We start from the raw sequence: 21,248 nt of genomic DNA on the forward strand, positions 1-21,248 counted from the left end.
ACTGGATGTGTGACACTGCGCACGGGCCCTACTGACCCACTGGATGTGTGACACTGCGCACGCAACCTACTGACCCACTGGATGTGTGACACTGCGCACGGACCCTACTGACCCACTGGATGTGTGACACTGCGCACGGGCCCTACTGACCCACTGGATGTGTGACACTGCGCACAGACCCTACTGACCCACTGGATGTGTGACTCTGCGCACGGGCCCTACTGACCCACTGGATGTGTGACACTGCGCACGCAACCTACTGACCCACTGGATGTGTGACACTGCGCACGGACCCTACTGACCCACTGGATGCGTGACACTGCGCACTGGCTCCACTGACCCACTGGATGTGTGACACTGCGCACGGGCCCTACTGACCCACTGGATGTGTGACACTGCGCACGGACCCTACTGACATACTGGATGTGTGACACTGCGCACGGGCTCCACTGACCCACTGGATGTGTGACGCTGTGCACGGACCCCACTGACCCACTGGATGTGTGACACTGCGCACGGACCCCACTGTCCCACTGGATGTGTGACACTGCGCACGGGCTCCACTGACCCACTGGATGTGTGACACTGTGCACGGACCCCACTGACCCACTGGATGTGTGGCACTGCGCACGGACCCTACTGACCCACTGGGTGTGTGACACTGCGCACGGACCCCACTGACCCACTGGATATGTGACACTGCGCACGGGCCCCACTGACCCACTGGATGTGTGGCACTGCGCACGCAACCTACTGAGCCACTGGATGTGTGACACTGCGCACGGATCCTACTGACCCCCGGGGAAGAGTGACCATAATACGGTAGAATTCTTTATTAAGATGGATAGTGACACAGTTAATTCAGAGACTGGGGTCGTGAACTTAAGGAAAGGTAACTTTGATGGTATGAGATGTGAATTGTCTAGAATAGACTGGCGAGTGATACTTGAAGGGTTGACGGTGGATAGGCAATGGCAAACATTTAAAGATCACATGGATGAACTTCAACAATTGTACATCCCTGTCTGGAGTAAAAATAAAACGGGGAAGGTGGCTCAGCTGTGGCTAACAAGGGAAATTGGGGATAGTGTTAAGTCCAAGGAAGAGACTGCGCACGGACCCACTGATCCACTGCATGTGTGACACTGCGCACGGACCCTACTGGCCCACTGGACGTGTGACACTGCACACGCAACCGACTGACCCACTGGATGTGTGACACAGCGCACGGAACCACTGACCCACTGCATGTGTGACAATGCGCACGGACCCTACTGGCCCACTGGATGTGTGACACTGCGCACAGACCCTACTGACCGACTGGATGTGTGACACTGCGCACGCAATCTACTGACCCACTGGATGTGTGACACTGCGCACGGACCCGACTGTCCCACTGGATGTGTGACACTGCGCACGGACCCCACTGTCCCACTGGATGTGTGACACTGCGCACGGACCCTATGACTCAATGGATGTGTGACACTCGCCCACAACCTACTTACCCACTAGATGTGTGACACTGCACACGGACCCTACTGACATATTGGATGTGTGACACTGCGCACGGACCCCACTGACCCACTGGACGTGTGACACTGCGCCCACAACCTACTGACCCACTAGATGTGTGACACTGCGCACGGACACCACTGACCTACTGGATGTGTGACACTGCGCACACAACCTACTGACCCACTGGATGTGTGACACTGCGCACGGGCTCCACTGACCCACTGGATGTGTGACACTGTGCACGGACCCCACTGACCCACTGGATGTGTGACACTGCGCACGGACCCTACTGACCCACTGGATGTGTGACACTGCGCACGGGCCCCACTGACCCACTGGGTGTGTGACACTGCGCACGGACCCCACTGACCCACTGGATGTGTGACACTGTGCACGGACCCCACTGACCCACTGGGTGTGTGACACTGCGCACGGACCCTACTGACCCACTGGATGTGTGACACTGTGCACGGACCCCACTGACCCACTGGATGTGTGACACTGCGCACGGACCCTATTGACCCACTGGATGTGTGACACTGCTCACGGACCCTACTGAGCCACTGGATGTGTGACACTGCGCACGGATCCTACTGACCCCCGGGGAAGAGTGACCATAATACGGTAGAATTCTTTATTAAGATGGATAGTGACACAGTTAATTCAGAGACTGGGGTCGTGAACTTAAGGAAAGGTAACTTTGATGGTATGAGATGTGAATTGTCTAGAATAGACTGGCGAGTGATACTTGAAGGGTTGACGGTGGATAGGCAATGGCAAACATTTAAAGATCACATGGATGAACTTCAACAATTGTACATCCCTGTCTGGAGTAAAAATAAAACGGGGAAGGTAGCTCAGCTGTGGCTAACAAGGGAAATTGGGGATAGTGTTAAGTCCAAGGAAGAGACTGCGCACGGACCCACTGATCCACTGCATGTGTGACACTGCGCACGGACCCTACTGGCCCACTGGACGTGTGACACTGCACACGCAACCGACTGACCCACTGGATGTGTGACACAGCGCACGGAACCACTGACCCACTGGATGTGTGACAATGCGCACGGACCCTACTGGCCCACTGGATGTGTGACACTGCGCACAGACCCTACTGACCGACTGGATGTGTGACACTGCGCACGCAATCTACTGACCCACTGGATGTGTGACACTGCGCACGAACCCGACTGTCCCACTGGATGTGTGACACTGCGCACGGACCCCACTGTCCCACTGGATGTGTGACACTGCGCACGGACCCTATGACTCAATGGATGTGTGACACTGCGCCCACAACCTACTTACCCACTAGATGTGTGACACTGCACACGGACCCTACTGACATATTGGATGTGTGACACTGCGCACGGACCCCACTGACCCACTGGACGTGTGACACTGAGCACATAACCTACTGACCCACTAGATGTGTGACACTGCGCACGGACACCACTGACCTACTGGATGCGTGACACTGCGCACGGACCCCACTGACCCACTGGATGTGTGACACTGCGCCCACAACCTACTGACCCACTAGATGTGTGACACTGCGCACGGACCCCACTGACCCACTAGATGTGTGACACTGCGCCCACAACCTACTGACCCACTAGATGTGTGACACTGCGCACGGACACCACTGACCTACTGGATGCGTGACACTGCGCACGGACCCCACTGACCCACTGGATGTGTGACACTGCGCACGGGCCCTACTGACCCACTGGATGTGTGACACTGCGCACGGACCCTACTGACCCACTGGATGTGTGACACTGCGCACGGGCTCCACTGACCCACTGGATGTGTGACACTGTGCACGGACCCCACTGACCCACTGGATGTGTGACACTGCGCATGCAACCGACTGACCCACTGGATGTGTGACACTGCGCACGGGCCCTACTGACCCACTGGATGTGTGACACTGCGCACAGACCCTACTGACCCACTGGATGTGTGACACTGCGCACGCGCCCTACTGACCCACTGGATGTGTGACACTGCGCACGGGCCCTACTGAGCCACTGGATGTGTGACACTGCGCACGGATCCTACTGACCCCCGGGGAAGAGTGACCATAATACGGTAGAATTCTTTATTAAGATGGATAGTAACACAGTTAATTCAGAGACTGGGGTCGTGAACTTAAGGAAAGGTAACTTTGATGGTATGAGATGTGAATTGTCTAGAATAGACTGGCGAGTGATACTTGAAGGGTTGACGGTGGATAGGCAATGGCAAACATTTAAAGATCACATGGATGAACTTCAATTGTACATCCCTGTCTGGAGTAAAAATAAAACGGGGAAGGTGGCTCAGCTGTGGCTAACAAGGGAAATTGGGGATAGTGTTAAGTCCAAGGAAGAGACTGCGCACGGACCCACTGATCCACTGCATGTGTGACACTGCGCACGGACCCTACTGGCCCACTGGACGTGTGACACTGCACACGCAACCGACTGACCCACTGGATGTGTGACACAGCGCACGGAACCACTGACCCACTGCATGTGTGACAATGCGCACGGACCCTACTGGCCCACTGGATGTGTGACACTGCGCACAGACCCTACTGACCGACTGGATGTGTGACACTGCGCACGCAATCTACTGACCCACTGGATGTGTGACACTGCGCACGGACCCGACTGTCCCACTGGATGTGTGACACTGCGCACGGACCCCACTGTCCCACTGGATGTGTGACACTGCGCACGGACCCTATGACTCAATGGATGTGTGACACTGCGCCCACAACCTACTTACCCACTAGATGTGTGACACTGCACACGGACCCTACTGACATATTGGATGTGTGACACTCGCCCACAACCTACTTACCCACTAGATGTGTGACACTGCACACGGACCCTACTGACATATTGGATGTGTGACACTGCGCACGGACCCCACTGACCCACTGGACGTGTGACACTGCGCCCACAACCTACTGACCCACTAGATGTGTGACACTGCGCACGGACACCACTGACCTACTGGATGTGTGACACTGCGCACACAACCTACTGACCCACTGGATGTGTGACACTGCGCACGGGCTCCACTGACCCACTGGATGTGTGACACTGTGCACGGACCCCACTGACCCACTGGATGTGTGACACTGCGCACGGACCCTACTGACCCACTGGATGTGTGACACTGCGCACGAGCCCCACTGACCCACTGGGTGTGTGACACTGCGCACGGACCCCACTGACCCACTGGATGTGTGACACTGTGCACGGACCCCACTGACCCACTGGGTGTGTGACACTGCGCACGGACCCTACTGACCCACTGGATGTGTGACACTGTGCACGGACCCCACTGACCCACTGGATGTGTGACACTGCGCACGGACCCTATTGACCCACTGGATGTGTGACACTGCTCACGGACCCTACTGAGCCACTGGATGTGTGACACTGCGCACGGATCCTACTGACCCCCGGGGAAGAGTGACCATAATACGGTAGAATTCTTTATTAAGATGGATAGTGACACAGTTAATTCAGAGACTGGGGTCGTGAACTTAAGGAAAGGTAACTTTGATGGTATGAGATGTGAATTGTCTAGAATAGACTGGCGAGTGATACTTGAAGGGTTGACGGTGGATAGGCAATGGCAATCATTTAAAGATCACATGGATGAACTTCAACAATTGTACATCCCTGTCTGGAGTAAAAATAAAACGGGGAAGGTAGCTCAGCTGTGGCTAACAAGGGAAATTGGGGATAGTGTTAAGTCCAAGGAAGAGACTGCGCACGGACCCACTGATCCACTGCATGTGTGACACTGCGCACGGACCCTACTGGCCCACTGGATGTGTGACACAGCGCACGGAACCACTGACCCACTGCATGTGTGACAATGCGCACGGACCCTACTGGCCCACTGGACGTGTGACACTGCACACGCAACCGACTGACCCACTGGATGTGTGACACAGCACACGGAACCACTGACCCACTGCATGTGTGACAATGCGCACGGACACTACTGACCACTGGACGTGTGACACTGCACACGCAACCGACTGACCCACTGGATGTGTGACACAGCGCACGGAACCACTGACCCACTGCATGTGTGACAATGCGCACGGACCCTACTGGCCCACTGGATGTGTGACACTGCGCACAGACCCTACTGACCGACTGGATGTGTGACACTGCGCACGCAATCTACTGACCCACTGGATGTGTGACACTGCGCACGAACCCGACTGTCCCACTGGATGTGTGACACTGCGCACGGACCCCACTGTCCCACTGGATGTGTGACACTGCGCACGGACCCTATGACTCAATGGATGTGTGACACTGCGCCCACAACCTACTTACCCACTAGATGTGTGACACTGCACACGGACCCTACTGACATATTGGATGTGTGACACTGCGCACGGACCCCACTGACCCACTGGACGTGTGACACTGCGCCCACAACCTACTGACCCACTAGATGTGTGACACTGCGCACGGACACCACTGACCTACTGGATGCGTGACACTGCGCACGGACCCCACTGACCCACTGGATGTGTGACACTGCGCACGGGCCCTACTGACCCACTGGATGTGTGACACTGCGCACGGACCCTACTGACCCACTGGATGTGTGACACTGCGCACGGACCCTACTGACCCACTGGATGTGTGACACTGCGCACGGGCTCCACTGACCCACTGGATGTGTGACACTGTGCACGGACTCCACTGACCCACTGGATGTGTGACACTGCGCATGCAACCGACTGACCCACTGGATGTGTGACACTGCGCACGGGCCCTACTGACCCACTGGATGTGTGACACTGCGCACAGACCCTACTGACCCACTGGATGTGTGACACTGCGCACGCGCCCTACTGACCCACTGGATGTGTGACACTGCGCACGGGCCCTACTGACCCACTGGATGTGTGATACTGCGCACGCAACCTACTGACCCACTGGATGTGTGACACTGCGCACGGACCCTACTGACCCACTGGATGTGTGACACTGCGCACGGGCCCTACTGACCCACTGGATGTGTGACACTGCGCACAGACCCTACTGACCCACTGGATGTGTGACACTGCGCCCACAACCTACTGACCCACTAGATGTGTGACACTGTGCACGGACACCACTGACCTACTGGATGCGTGACACTGCGCACGGACCCCACTGACCCACTGGATGTGTGACACTGCGCACGGGCCCTACTGACCCACTGGATGTGTGACACTGCGCACGGACCCTACTGACCCACTGGATGTGTGACACTGCGCACGGGCTCCACTGACCCACTGGATGTGTGACACTGTGCACGGACCCCACTGACCCACTGGATGTGTGACACTGCGCACGGGCCCTACTGACCCACTGGATGTGTGACACTGCGCACGCAACCTACTGACCCACTGGATGTGTGACACTGCGCACGGACCCTACTGACCCACTGGATGTGTGACACTGCGCACGGGCCCTACTGACCCACTGGATGTGTGACACTGCGCACAGACCCTACTGACCCACTGGATGTGTGACACTGCGCACGCGCCCTACTGACCCACTGGATGTGTGACACTGCGCACGGGCCCTACTGACCCACTGGATGTGTGACACTGCGCACGCAACCTACTGACCCACTGGATGTGTGACACTGCGCACGGACCCTACTGACCCACTGGATGTGTGACACTGCGCACGGGCTCCACTGACCCACTGGATGTGTGACACTGCGCACGGGCCCTACTGACCCACTGGATGTGTGACACTGCGCACGGACCCTACTGACATACTGGATGTGTGACACTGCGCACGGGCTCCACTGACCCACTGGATGTGTGACACTGCACACGGACCCTACTGACATATTGGATGTGTGACACTGCGCACGGACCCCACTGACCCACTGGACGTGTGACACTGCGCCCACAACCTACTGACCCACTAGATGTGTGACACTGCGCACGGACACCACTGACCTACTGGATGCGTGACACTGCGCACGGACCCCACTGACCCACTGGATGTGTGACACTGCGCACGGGCCCTACTGACCCACTGGATGTGTGACACTGCGCACGGACCCTACTGACCCACTGGATGTGTGACACTGCGCACGGGCTCCACTGACCCACTGGATGTGTGACACTGTGCACGGACCCCACTGACCCACTGGATGTGTGACACTGCGCATGCAACCGACTGACCCACTGGATGTGTGACACTGCGCACGGGCCCTACTGACCCACTGGATGTGTGACACTGCGCACAGACCCTACTGACCCACTGGATGTGTGACACTGCGCACGCGCCCTACTGACCCACTGGATGTGTGACACTGCGCACGGGCCCTACTGACCCACTGGATGTGTGACACTGCGCACGGATCCTACTGACCCCCGGGGAAGAGTGACCATAATACGGTAGAATTCTTTATTAAGATGGATAGTGACACAGTTAATTCAGAGACTGGGGTCGTGAACTTAAGGAAAGGTAACTTTGATGGTATGAGATGTGAATTGTCTAGAATAGACTGGCGAGTGATACTTGAAGGGTTGACGGTGGATAGGCAATGGCAAACATTTAAAGATCACATGGATGAACTTCAACAATTGTACATCCCTGTCTGGAGTAAAAATAAAACGGGGAAGGTGGCTCAGCTGTGGCTAACAAGGGAAATTGGGGATAGTGTTAAGTCCAAGGAAGAGACTGCGCACGGACCCACTGATCCACTGCATGTGTGACACTGCGCACGGACCCTACTGGCCCACTGGACGTGTGACACTGCACACGCAACCGACTGACCCACTGGATGTGTGACACAGCGCACGGAACCACTGACCCACTGCATGTGTGACAATGCGCACGGACCCTACTGGCCCACTGGATGTGTGACACTGCGCACAGACCCTACTGACCGACTGGATGTGTGACACTGCGCACGCAATCTACTGACCCACTGGATGTGTGACACTGCGCACGGACCCGACTGTCCCACTGGATGTGTGACACTGCGCACGGACCCCACTGTCCCACTGGATGTGTGACACTGCGCACGGACCCTATGACTCAATGGATGTGTGACACTGCGCCCACAACCTACTTACCCACTAGATGTGTGACACTGCACACGGACCCTACTGACATATTGGATGTGTGACACTGCGCACGGACCCCACTGACCCACTGGACGTGTGACACTGCGCCCACAACCTACTGACCCACTAGATGTGTGACACTGCGCACGGACACCACTGATCTACTGGATGTGTGACACTGCGCACACAACCTACTGACCCACTGGATGTGTGACACTGCGCACGGGCTCCACTGACCCACTGGATGTGTGACACTGTGCACGGACCCTACTGACCCACTGGATGTGTGACACTGCGCACGGACCCTACTGACCCACTGGATGTGTGACACTACGCACGGGCTCCACTGACCCACTGGATGTGTGACACTGTGCGCGGACCCTATTGACCCACTGGATGTGTGACACTGCTCACGGACCCTACTGACCCACTGGACGTGTGACACTGCGCACGGGCCCCACTGACCCACTGGGTGTGTGACACTGCGCACGGACCCCACTGACCCACTGGATGTGTGACACTGTGCACGGACCCCACTGACCCACTGGGTGTGTGACACTGCGCACGGACCCTACTGACCCACTGGATGTGTGACACTGTGCACGGACCCCACTGACCCACTGGATGTGTGACACTGCGCACGGACCCTACTGACCCACTGGGTGTGTGACACTGCGCACGGACCCCACTGATCCACTGGATATGTGACACTGCGCACGGGCCCCACTGACCCACTGGATGTGTGGCACTGCGCACGCAACCTACTGAGCCACTGGATGTGTGACACTGCGCACGGATCCTACTGACCCCCGGGGAAGAGTGACCATAATACGGTAGAATTCTTTATTAAGATGGATAGTGACACAGTTAATTCAGAGACTGGGGTCGTGAACTTAAGGAAAGGTAACTTTGATGGTATGAGATGTGAATTGGCTAGAATAGACTGGCGAGTGATACTTGAAGGGTTGACGGTGGATAGGCAATGGCAAACATTTAAAGATCACATGGATGAACTTCAACAATTGTACATCCCTGTCTGGAGTAAAAATAAAACGGGGAAGGTAGCTCAGCTGTGGCTAACAAGGGAAATTGGGGATAGTGTTAAGTCCAAGGAAGAGACTGCGCACGGACCCACTGATCCACTGCATGTGTGACACTGCGCACGTACCCTACCGACCCACTGGATGTGTGACACAGCGCACGGAACCTACTGTCCCACTGGATGGGTGACGTTGCGCACGCCACCTACTGACCCACTGGATGTGTGACACTGCGCACAGACCCTGCTGACACACTGGATGTGGGACACTGCGCACGTACCCTACCGACCCACTGGATGTGTGACACTGCGCACGGACCCTACTGGCCCACTGGATGTGCGTCACTGTGCACATAACCTCCTGACCCACTGGATGAATGACGCTGCGCACGCAACCTACTGACCCACTGGATTTCTAACAGTGCGCACGGACCCTACTGGCCCACTGAATGTGGGATTCGGCGCACATATCTTACTGACCCACTCGATGTGGGGCACTGCGCACAGACCCTGCTGACACACTGGATGTGGGACACTGCGCACGTACCCTACCGACCCACTGGACGTGTGACACTGCGCACGGACCCTACTGGCCCACTGGATGTGCGTCACTGTGCACATAACCTTCTGACCCACTGGACGTGTGACACTGCGCACGGACCCTACTGACCGACTGGATGTGTGACACAGTGCACGGAACCTACTGTCCCACTGGATGGGTGACGTTGCGCACGCAACCTACTGACCCACTGGATGTGTGACACTGCGCACAGACCCTGCTGACACACTGGATGTGTGACACTGTGCATGGCCCTACTGACCCACTGGATGTGTGACATTGCGCACGGACCCCGCGCAAATAACCTACTGGCCCACTGGATGGATGACACTGCGCACGCAACCGACTGGCCCAATGGATGGATGACACTGCGCACGCAACCTACTGACCCACGATGTGTGACACTACGCACGGACTCCACTGACCCACTGGATGTGTGACACTGCGCACGGACCCTACTGACGCGCTGGATGTGTGACACTGCGCACGCAGCCGACTGACCCACTGGATGAATGACACTGCGCACGCAACCTACTGACTCACTAGATGTGGGATTCTGCGCACATAACCTACTGACCCACTGAATGTGGGACACTGCGCACGGACCCTACTGACCCACTGGATGGGTGACACTGCGCACGCAACCTACTGACCCACTGAATGTGGGACACTGCGCACATAACCTACTGACCTATTGGATGTGTGACACTGTGCATGACCCTACTGACTCACTGGATGTGTGACAGTGCGCACGGACCCTACTGACCCACTGGATGTGGGACACTGCGCACGGACCCTACTGGCCCACTGGATGGGTGACGCTGTGCACGCAACCTACTGACCCACTGGATGTGTGACACTGAGCACGGACCCTACTGACCCACTGGATGTGTGACACTGAGCACGGACCCTACTGACCCACTGGATGTCTGACACTGCGCACGGACCCCGCGCAAATAACCTACTGGCCCACTGGATGGATGACACTGCGCACGCAACCTACTGACCCACTGGATGTGTGACACTACACATGGACCCTACTGACTCACTGGATGTGTGACTCTACGCACGGACTCCACTGACCCACTGGATGTGTGACACTGCGCACATAACCTACTGGCCCAATGGATGGATGACACTGCGCACGCAACCTACTGACCCACTGGATTTGTGACACTGCGCACGGACACTACTGGCCCACTAGATGTGGGACACTGCGCACGCACCCTACCGACCCACTGGATGTGGGACACTGCGCACGTACCCTACCGACCCACTGGATGTGTGACACTGCGCACGGACCCTACTGACCGACTGGATGTGTGACACAGCGCACAGAACCTACTGTCCCACTGGATGGGTGACGTTGCGCACGCAAACTACTGACCCACTGGATGTGTGACACTGTGCACGGACCCTACTGACCCACTGGATGTGTGACACTGCGCACGACCCTACTGACCCGCTGGATGTGTGACACTGCGCACGCAACTTACTGACCCACTGGATGTGTGACACTGCGCACGGACCCTACTGACCAACTGGATGTGTGACACTGCGCACGGACCCCGCGCAAATAACCGACTGGCCCACTGGTTGGATGACACTGCACACGCCACCTACTGACCCACTGGATGTGTGACACTGTGCACATAACCTACTGACCCACTGGATGTGTGACACTGCACACGGACCCTACTGACTCACTGGATGTGTGACACTGCGCACGGACCCTACTGTCCCACTGGATGGGTGACACTGCGCACATAATCTACTGACTCACTGGATGTGTTACACTGTGCACGGACCCCACTGACCCACTGCATGTGTGACACTGCGCACGCAATCTACTGAATGTGTGACACTGCGCACGGACCCTACTGTCCCGCTGGATGTGTGACACTGCGCACGGACCCTACTGTCCCACTAGATGTGAGACACTGCGCACATAATCTACTGACCTACTGGATGTGTGACACTGCACACTGACCCTACTGTCCCACTGGATGTGGGACACTGTGCACGCAACCTGCTGATCCACTGAATGTGGGACACTGCGCACATAACCTACTGATTCGCTGGATGTGTGACACGGCGCACGGACCCTACTGTCCCGCTGGATGTGTGACACTGCACATATAACCTACTGACCCACTGGATGTGTGACACTGCGCACGGACCCTACTTACCCACTGGGTGGGTGACACTGCGCACGGGCCCCACTGACCCACTGGATGTGTGACGCTGTGCACGGACCCCACTGTCCCACTGGATGGGTGACGCTGCGCACAGACCCCATTGACCCACTGGATGTGTGATACTGCGCACATAACCTACTGGCCCACTGGATGGATGACACTGCGCACGCAACCTACTGACCCACTGGATGTGTGACACTGCGCATTGACCCCATTGACCCATTGGATGTGTGACACTGCGCATGGACCCCATTGACCCACTGGATGTGGGACACTGCGCACGGACCCTACTGTCCCACTGGATGGGTGACACTGCGCACGCAGCCTACTGACCCACTGGATGTGTGACACTGCGCACGCAACCTTCTGACCCACGATGTGTGACACTACGCACGGACTCCACTGACCCACTGGATGTGTGACACTGCGCACGGACCCTACTGACCCACTGGATGTGTGGCACTGCATACATAACCTACTGTCCCACTGGATGGGTGACACTGCGCACGCAGCCTACTGACCCACTGGGTGTGTGACACTGCGCACGGGCCCTACTGACCCACTTGATGTATGACAGTGCGCACGCAACCTACTGATCCACTAGATGTGTGACACTGTGCACATAACCTACTGGCCCACTGGATGGATGACACTGCACAAGCAACCTACTGACCCACTGGATGTGTGACACTGCGCATGGACCCCATTGACCCACTGGATGTGTGACACTGCGCACATAACCTACTGGCCCACTGGATGTGTGACACTGCGTACATCACCTACTGACCCACTGGATGTGGGACACTGCGCACGGACCCTACCGACCCACTGGATGTGTGACACAGCGCACGGAACCTACTGTCCCACTGGATGGGTGACATTGCGCACGCAAACTACTGACCCACTGGATGTGTGACACTGCGCACGGACCCTACTGACCCACTGGATGTGTGACACTGCGCACGGACCCTACTGACCCGCTGGATGTGTGACACTGCACATGGACCCTTCTGTCCCACTGTATGGGTGACGCTGCACACGCAACATACTGTCCCACTGGATGGGTGATACTGCGCACATAACCTACTAGCCCACTGGATGGATGACACTGCGCACGCAACCTACTGACCCACTGGATGTGTGACACTGCGCATTGACCCCATTGACCCATTGGATGTGTGACACTGCGCATGGACCCCATTGACCCACTGGATGTGGGACACTGTGCACGGACCCTACTGTCCCACTGGATGGGTGACACTGCGCACGCAGCCTACTGACCCACTGGATGTGTGACACTGCGCACGGCCCCACTGACCCACTGGATGTGTGACACAGCGCACATAACCTACTGGCCCACTGGATGGATGGCACTGCGTACATCACCTACTGACCCACTGGATGTGGGACACTGCGCATGGACCCCACTGACCCACTGGATGTGTGACACAGCGCACTTAACCTACTGGCCCACTGGATGGATGACACTGCGCAAGCAACCTTCTGACCCACGATGTGTGACACTACGCACGGACTCCACTGACCCACTGGATGTGTGACACTGCGCACGGACCCTACTGACCCACTGGATGTGTGGCACTGCATACATAACCTACTGTCCCACTGGATGGGTGACACTGCGCACGCAGCCTACTGACCCACTGGGTGTGTGACACTGCGCACGGGCCCTACTGACCCACTTGATGTATGACAGTGCGCACGCAACCTACTGATCCACTAGATGTGTGACACTGTGCACATAACCTACTGGCCCACTGGATGGATGACACTGCACAAGCAACCTACTGACCCATTGGATGTGTGACACTGCGCATGGACCCCATTGACCCACTGGATGTGTGACACTGCGCACATAACCTACTGGCCCACTGGATGTGTGACACTGCGTACATCACCTACTGACCCACTGGATGTGGGACACTGCGTACGGACCCTACCGACCCACTGGATGTGTGACACAGCGCACGGAACCTACTGTCCCACTGGATGGGTGACATTGCGCACGCAAACTACTGACCCACTGGATGTGTGACACTGCACATGGACCCTTCTGTCCCACTGTATGGGTGACGCTGCACACGCAACATACTGTCCCACTGGATGGGTGACACTGCGCACGGAACCTACTGGCCCACTGAATGTGAGACACTGCGCACATAACCTACTGCCTACTGGATGTGTGACACTGACCCTACTGTCCCACTGGATGTGGGACACTGTGGACGCAACCTGCTGATCCACTGAATGTGGGACACTGCGCACATAACCTACTGACTTGCTGGATGTGTGACACTGCGCACGGACCCTACTGTCCCACTGGATGTGTGACAGTGCGCACATAACCTACTGGCCCACTGGATGGATGGCACTGCGTACATCACCTACTGACCCACTGGATGTGGGACACTGCACACGGACCCTACTGTCCCACTGGATGGGTGACACTGCACACGCAGCCTACTGACCCACTGGATGTGTGACACTGTGCACGGACCCCACTGACCCACTGGATGTGTGACACTGCGTACATAACCTACTGTCCCACTGGATGGGTGACACTGCACACGCAGCCTACTGACCCACTGGCTGTGTGACACTGCGCACGGGCCCTACTGACCCACTTGATGTATGACAGTGCGCACGCAACCTACTGACCCACTAGATGTGTTACACTGCACACGGACCCTACTGACCCACTGGATGTGTGACACTACGCACGGACCCCATTGACCCACTGGATGTGTGACACTGCGCACATAACCTACTGGCCCAATGGATGTGTGACACTGCGTACAGCACCTACTGACCCACTGGATGTGGGGCACTGCGCACAGACCCTACTGTCCCACTGGATGGGTGACACTGCACACACAGCCTACTGACCCACTGGATGTGTGACACTGCGCACGGACCCCACTGACCCACTGGATGTGTGACACAGCGCACATAACCTACTGGCCCACTGGATGGATGACACTGTGCACGCAGCCTACTGACCCACTGGATGTGTGACACTGCACACGGCCCCACTGACCCACTGGATGTGTGACACAGCGCGCATAACCTACTGGCCCACTGGATGGATGACACTGCGCACGCAACCTACTGACCCACGATGTGTGACACTACGCACGGACTCCACTGACCCACTGGATGTGTGACACTGCGCACGGACCCTACTGACCCACTGGATGTGTGACACTGCGTACATAACCTACTGTCCCACCGGATGTGTGACAGTGCGCACATAACATACTGACCCACTGGATGTATGACACTGCGCACGGACCCCACTGACCCACTGGATGTGTGACACTGCACACGGACCCTACTGACCCACTGGATGTGTGACACTACGCACGGATCCCACTGACCCACTGGATGTGTGACACTGCGCACAAAACCTACTGACCCACTGGATGTGTGACACTGCGCACGGGCCCTACTGACCCACTGGATGTGTGACACTGCGCACATAACCTACTGACCCACTGGATGTGTGACACTGCGCACGGGCCCTACTGACCCACTGGCTGTGTGACTGCACACATAACCTACTGACACACTGGATGTGTGACACTGCGCACATAACCTACTGACCCACTGGATGTGTGACACTGCGCACAGACCCTACTGACCCACTGGCTGTGTGACTGCACACATAACCTACTGACACACTGGTGACACATGCAGATCTCACAACTGACCCGCTGCCACCATGTCATGTTTGGTGTTTTGTTGTTAGAGATGTCTGCCATTCATGCCGTAAATTGTGGCCCAAGTGCAAAGTGCAGAGCTGAAGTGTGATTCAGGGAGGCTGTGCTGTGAATAGCCTGATGTATCGTCTACTGGAATTCGTTAAAATGAGTAGTCTTTTCTCTAGTGTAAATTCTCAGTGTGAATAGCGAAGATATTTTCAAGTTGTCACAAAGGCTGTGGCCTGTGCTGTCTAAGATCTTATCGATCCAACCTCAGACTCGGAATAAGTATTGACAGTGGGTAGGCTAATACCCTGTAATAATAGAATGATTTAGACAGTGCTTCAGTTTAATATTCGATCTTAGAATGGTCTCACAGGGATCCCTGGTGCAGATACACTTGGAGAATTGGGAGATTTTCCACATCATTAAAACGAATGGATCAAAAATCGGGTACTGGAGCTGCAGGATTTCCCAATGTTGCTTCCAGCAGCAGCACTCAAGTGGAACATCTAGCCTGTTGTCTGCAGTTCTGGAAACCTAGCTATGAAAAGGTTATTGACAGCTTCTAAAGGGCTTGGGGAGAAGTTAATTTGGAGCTTTAAATCTATTTGTTTCCACTTGAGAAAAGCAGATTGAGGAGATTAATTCAGACTTTTAAAATGCTAAGAAAAATGGTCCGTATCGATTCAAGCACACAAGATGAAGACAGGATTATAAAGTTGAAGATATTTATTCCCAATAGCGGGTATGGAGCATACTCGCAGATTAAACCATTCGTGTGTGGTCAGTAGCACAGGATTATAAAAAGAGCTGGATAGTTCACTAGTTAGGAACATGGACTGAAGGTTGGGGTCTGTACAGAGAGAAACGGACTGAGGGTTAGGGTCTGTACAGAGAGAGACGGGGCTAAGGGTTAGGGTCTGTACAGAGAGAGACAGGGACTGAGGGTTAGGGTCTGTACAGAGAGAGACAGGGACTGAGGGTTAGGGTCAGTATAGAGAGAGATGGGGCTAAGGGTTAGGGTCAGTACAGAGAGAGACAGGGACTGAGGGTTAGGGTCAGTACAGAGAGAGACGGGGCTGAGGGGTAGGGTCAGTACAGAGAGAGACAGGGACTGAGGGTTAGGGTCTGTACTGAGAGAGACGGGGCTGAGGGGTAGGGTCAGTACAGAGAGAGACAGGGACTGAGGGTTAGGGTCAGTACAGAGAGAGACGGGGCTGAGGGGTAGGGTCAGTACAGAGAGAGACAGGGACTGAGGGTTAGGGTCTGTACTGAGAGAGAGGGAGAGACAGGGACTGAGCGTTAGGGTCAATACAGAGAGAGACAGACAGAGACAGGGACTGAGGGTTAGGGTCTGTACTGAGAGAGAGAGAGACAGGGACTGAGGGTTAGGGTCAGTACAGAGAGAGAGACATGGACTGAGGGTTAGGGTCAGTACAGAGAGCGAGAGACTGAGGGTTAGGGTCAGTGCAGACAGGGACTGAGGGTTAGGAGAGAGAGAGAGACATGGACTGAGGGTTAGGGTCAGTACAGAGAGCGACAGGGACTGAGGGTTAGGGTCTGTACAGGGAGAGACAGGGACTGAGGGTTAGGAGAGAGAGGGAGAGAGAGAGAGAGACACATGGACTGAGGGTTAGGGTCAGTACAGGGAGCGAGAGACTGAGGGTTAGGGTCAATACAGACAGAGACAGGGACTGAGGGTTAGGGTCAGTACAGAGAGAGAGAGAGAGAGACAGGGACTGAGGGTTAGGGTCAGTACAGAGAGAGAGAGAGACAGGGACTGAGGGTTAGGGTCAGTACAGAGAGAGAGAGAGAGACAGGGACTGAGGGTTAGGGTCAGTACAGAGAGCGACAGGGACTGAGGGTTAGGGTCAGTACAGAGAGAGAGAGAGAGAGACGGGGACTGAGGGTTAGGGTCAGTACAGAGAGCGACAGGGACTGAGGGTTAGGGTCAGTACAGAGAGCGACAGGGACTGAGGGTTAGGGTCTGTACAGTGAGAGAGAGACAGTGACTGAGGGTTAGGGTCAATACAGACAGAGAGAGATAGAGAGACAGGGACTGAGGGTTAGTGTCATTACAGAGAGAGAGAGACAGGGACTGAGGGTTAGGGTCAGTACAGAGAGAGTGAGAGACAGGGACTGAGGGTTAGTGTCAGTACCGGGAGAGAGCGAGAGTGACGGACTGAGGGTTAGGGTCAATACAGAGAGACACAGGGACTGAGGGTTAGGGTCAGGACAGGGACTGAGGGTTAGGGTCAGTAGAGAGAGAGAGACAGAGACAGGGACTGAGGGTTAGGGTCAATAGAGAGAGAGACAGGGACTGAGGGCTCGGGTCAATACAGAGAGAGACAGGGACTGAGGGTTAGGGTCAATACAGAGAGAGACAGGGACTGAGGGTTAGGGTCAGTACAGAGAGAGAGAGAGAGAAAGACAGGGACTGAGGGTTAGTGTCAGGAGAGAGAGAGAGAGAGACAGGGACTGAGGATTTAGGATCAGTACAGAGAGAGAGACAGGGACTGAGGGTTAGGGTCAATACAGAGAGAGAGAGAGAGAGACAGACAGGGACTGAGTGTTAGGGTCAGGAGAGAGAGAGAGAGAGACAGGGACTGAGGGTTAGTGTCAGTACAGAGAGAGAGAGAGACAGGGACTGAGGGTTAGGGTCAGTACAGAGAGAGAGAGAAAGAGACAGGGACTGAGGGTTAGGGTCAGTATAGAGAGAGACAGGGACTGAGGGTTAGGGTCAGTATAGAGAGAGAGAGAGACAGGGACTGAGGGTTAGGGTCAGTATAGAGAGAGACAGGGACTGAGGGTTCGGGTCAATACAGAGAGAGACAGGGACTGAGGGTTAGGGTCAATACAGAGAGAGACAGGGACTGAGGGTTAGGGTCAGTACAGAGAGAGACAGGGACTGAGGGTTAGGGTCAGTATAGAGAGAGAGAGAGAGAGACAGGTACTGAGGGTTAGGGTCAGTATAGAGAGAGACAGGGACTGAGGGTTAGGGTCAGTACAGAGAGAGAGAGAGAGACAGGGACTGAGGGTTAGGGTCAATACAGAGAGAGACAGGGACTGAGGGTTCGGGTCAGTATAGAGAGAGAGAGACAGGGACTGAGGGTTAGGGTCAGTATAGAGAGAGACAGGGACTGAGGGTTAGGGTCAATACAGAGAGAGAAAGGGACTGAGGGTTAGGGTCAATACAGAGAGAGACAGGGACTGAGGGTTAGGGTCAGTACAGAGAGAGACAGGGACTGAGGGTTAGGGTCAGTACAGAGAGAGACAGGGACTGAGGGTTAGGGTCAATACAGAGAGAGACAGGGACTGAGGGTTAGGGTCAGTATAGAGAGAGACAGGGACTGAGGGTTAGGGTCAGTACAGAGAGAGAGAGAGAGACAGGGACTGAGGGTTAGGGTCAGTATAGAGAGAGACAGGGACTGAGGGTTAGGGTCAATACAGAGAGAGAAAGGGACTGAGGGTTAGGGTCAATACAGAGAGAGACAGGGACTGAGGGTTAGGGTCAGTACAGAGAGAGACAGGGACTGAGGGTTAGGGTCAGTACAGAGAGAGACAGGGACTGAGGGTTAGGGTCAATACAGAGAGAGACAGGGACTGAGGGTTAGGGTCAGTATAGAGAGAGACAGGGACTGAGGGTTAGGGTCAGTACAGAGAGAGACAGGGACTGAGGGTTAGGGTCAGTACAGAGAGAGAGAGAGAGACAGGGACTGAGTGTTAGGGTCAATACAGAGAGAGACAGGGACTGAGGGTTCGGGTCAATACAGAGAGAGACAGGGACTGAGGGTTAGGGTCAGTACAGAGAGAGACAGGGACTGAGGGTTAGGGTCAGTACAGAGAGAGAGAAAGAGACAGGGACTGAGGGTTAGTGTCAGTACAGACAGAGAGAGAGAGAGAGACAGGGACTGAGTGTTAGGGTCAATACAGAGAGGGACAGGGACTGAGGGTTAGTGTCAATACAGAGAGAGAGACAGGGACTGAGGGTTAGGGTCAATACAGAGAGAGAGTGTGTGACAGGGACTGAGGGTTAGTGTCAGTACAGAGAGAGAGAGAGAGAAAGAGACAGGGACTGAGGGTTAGGGTCAATACAGAGAGAGAGAGCGAGAGAGAGAGAGGGACTGAGGGTTAGGACGGATTGAGGATTGGTGTCAGTACAGAGAGAGAGAGAGAGACGGACTGAGGGTTAGGGTCAATACAGAGAGAGAGCGAGAGAGAGAGAGAGAGAGGGACTGAGGGTTAGGATGGACTGAGGATTGGTGTCAGTACAGAGAGAGAGAGAGAGAGAGAGAAAGACGGACTGAGGGTTAGAGTCAGTACAGAGAGAGTGAGCGAGAGACAAGGACTGAGGGTTAGGGTCAATACAGAGAGAGAGCGAGAGGGAGAGACAGGAACTGAGGGTTAGGACAGACTGAGGGTTGGGGTCAGTACAGAGAGAGAGTCAGGGATGAGGGGATTGACTTACGAAGATAGGCTGAGTCGGTTGGGCCTATACTCATTGGAGTTCAGAAGAATGAGAGGTGATCTTATCGAAACATAAGATAATGAGAGGGCTCGACAAGGTGGATGCAGAGAGGATATTTCCACTCATAGGGGAAACTAAAACTAGGGGACACAGTCTCATAATAAGGGGCCACCCATTTAAAACTGAAATGAGGAGGAATTTCTTCTCCGAGAGTTGTAAATCTGTGGAATTCTCTGCTCCAGACAGCTGTGGAGGCTGGGTCATTGAATATATTTAAGGCGGAGATGAGACAGATTTTTGAGCGATTAATGGAATAAAGCGGGCAGGGAACTGGAGCTGAGTCCATGATCGGATCAGCCATGATCTTATTGAATGGCGGAGCAGGCTCGAGGGGCCAAATGGCCTACTCCTGCTCCTATTTCTTATGTTCTTAATACTCTCTCACTGACTGTGATGGAGTTACTCTAGCAGCTGCTGGTGTTATGGTCGCTACTCTCTATGATGCAAAAACATTTCCTGTAGTTTTGCAATCCTTTTTTTCTATTGCTCAACCTGGAAGGAACCACTTTGGACTATCACTCCGAGGTTGCAAGAGTAAAATGTTGAACGATGAGCCGCCCTGTAATTTGGATTTTTTTT

General features: G+C 55.2%; 1 protein-coding gene across 2 annotated transcripts in view; it reads left to right on the plus strand.

The window, feature by feature from the left end:
* The window catches only part of sun2 (Sad1 and UNC84 domain containing 2), a 144,116-nt gene that overhangs the window by 40,094 nt on the left and 82,774 nt on the right, over positions 1-21,248 (plus strand). The window lies entirely within an intron of this gene.

Source organism: Pristiophorus japonicus, chromosome 19 (genome assembly GCF_044704955.1).
Source record: "Pristiophorus japonicus isolate sPriJap1 chromosome 19, sPriJap1.hap1, whole genome shotgun sequence".
NCBI classification, from domain to species: Eukaryota; Metazoa; Chordata; class Chondrichthyes; family Pristiophoridae; genus Pristiophorus; species Pristiophorus japonicus.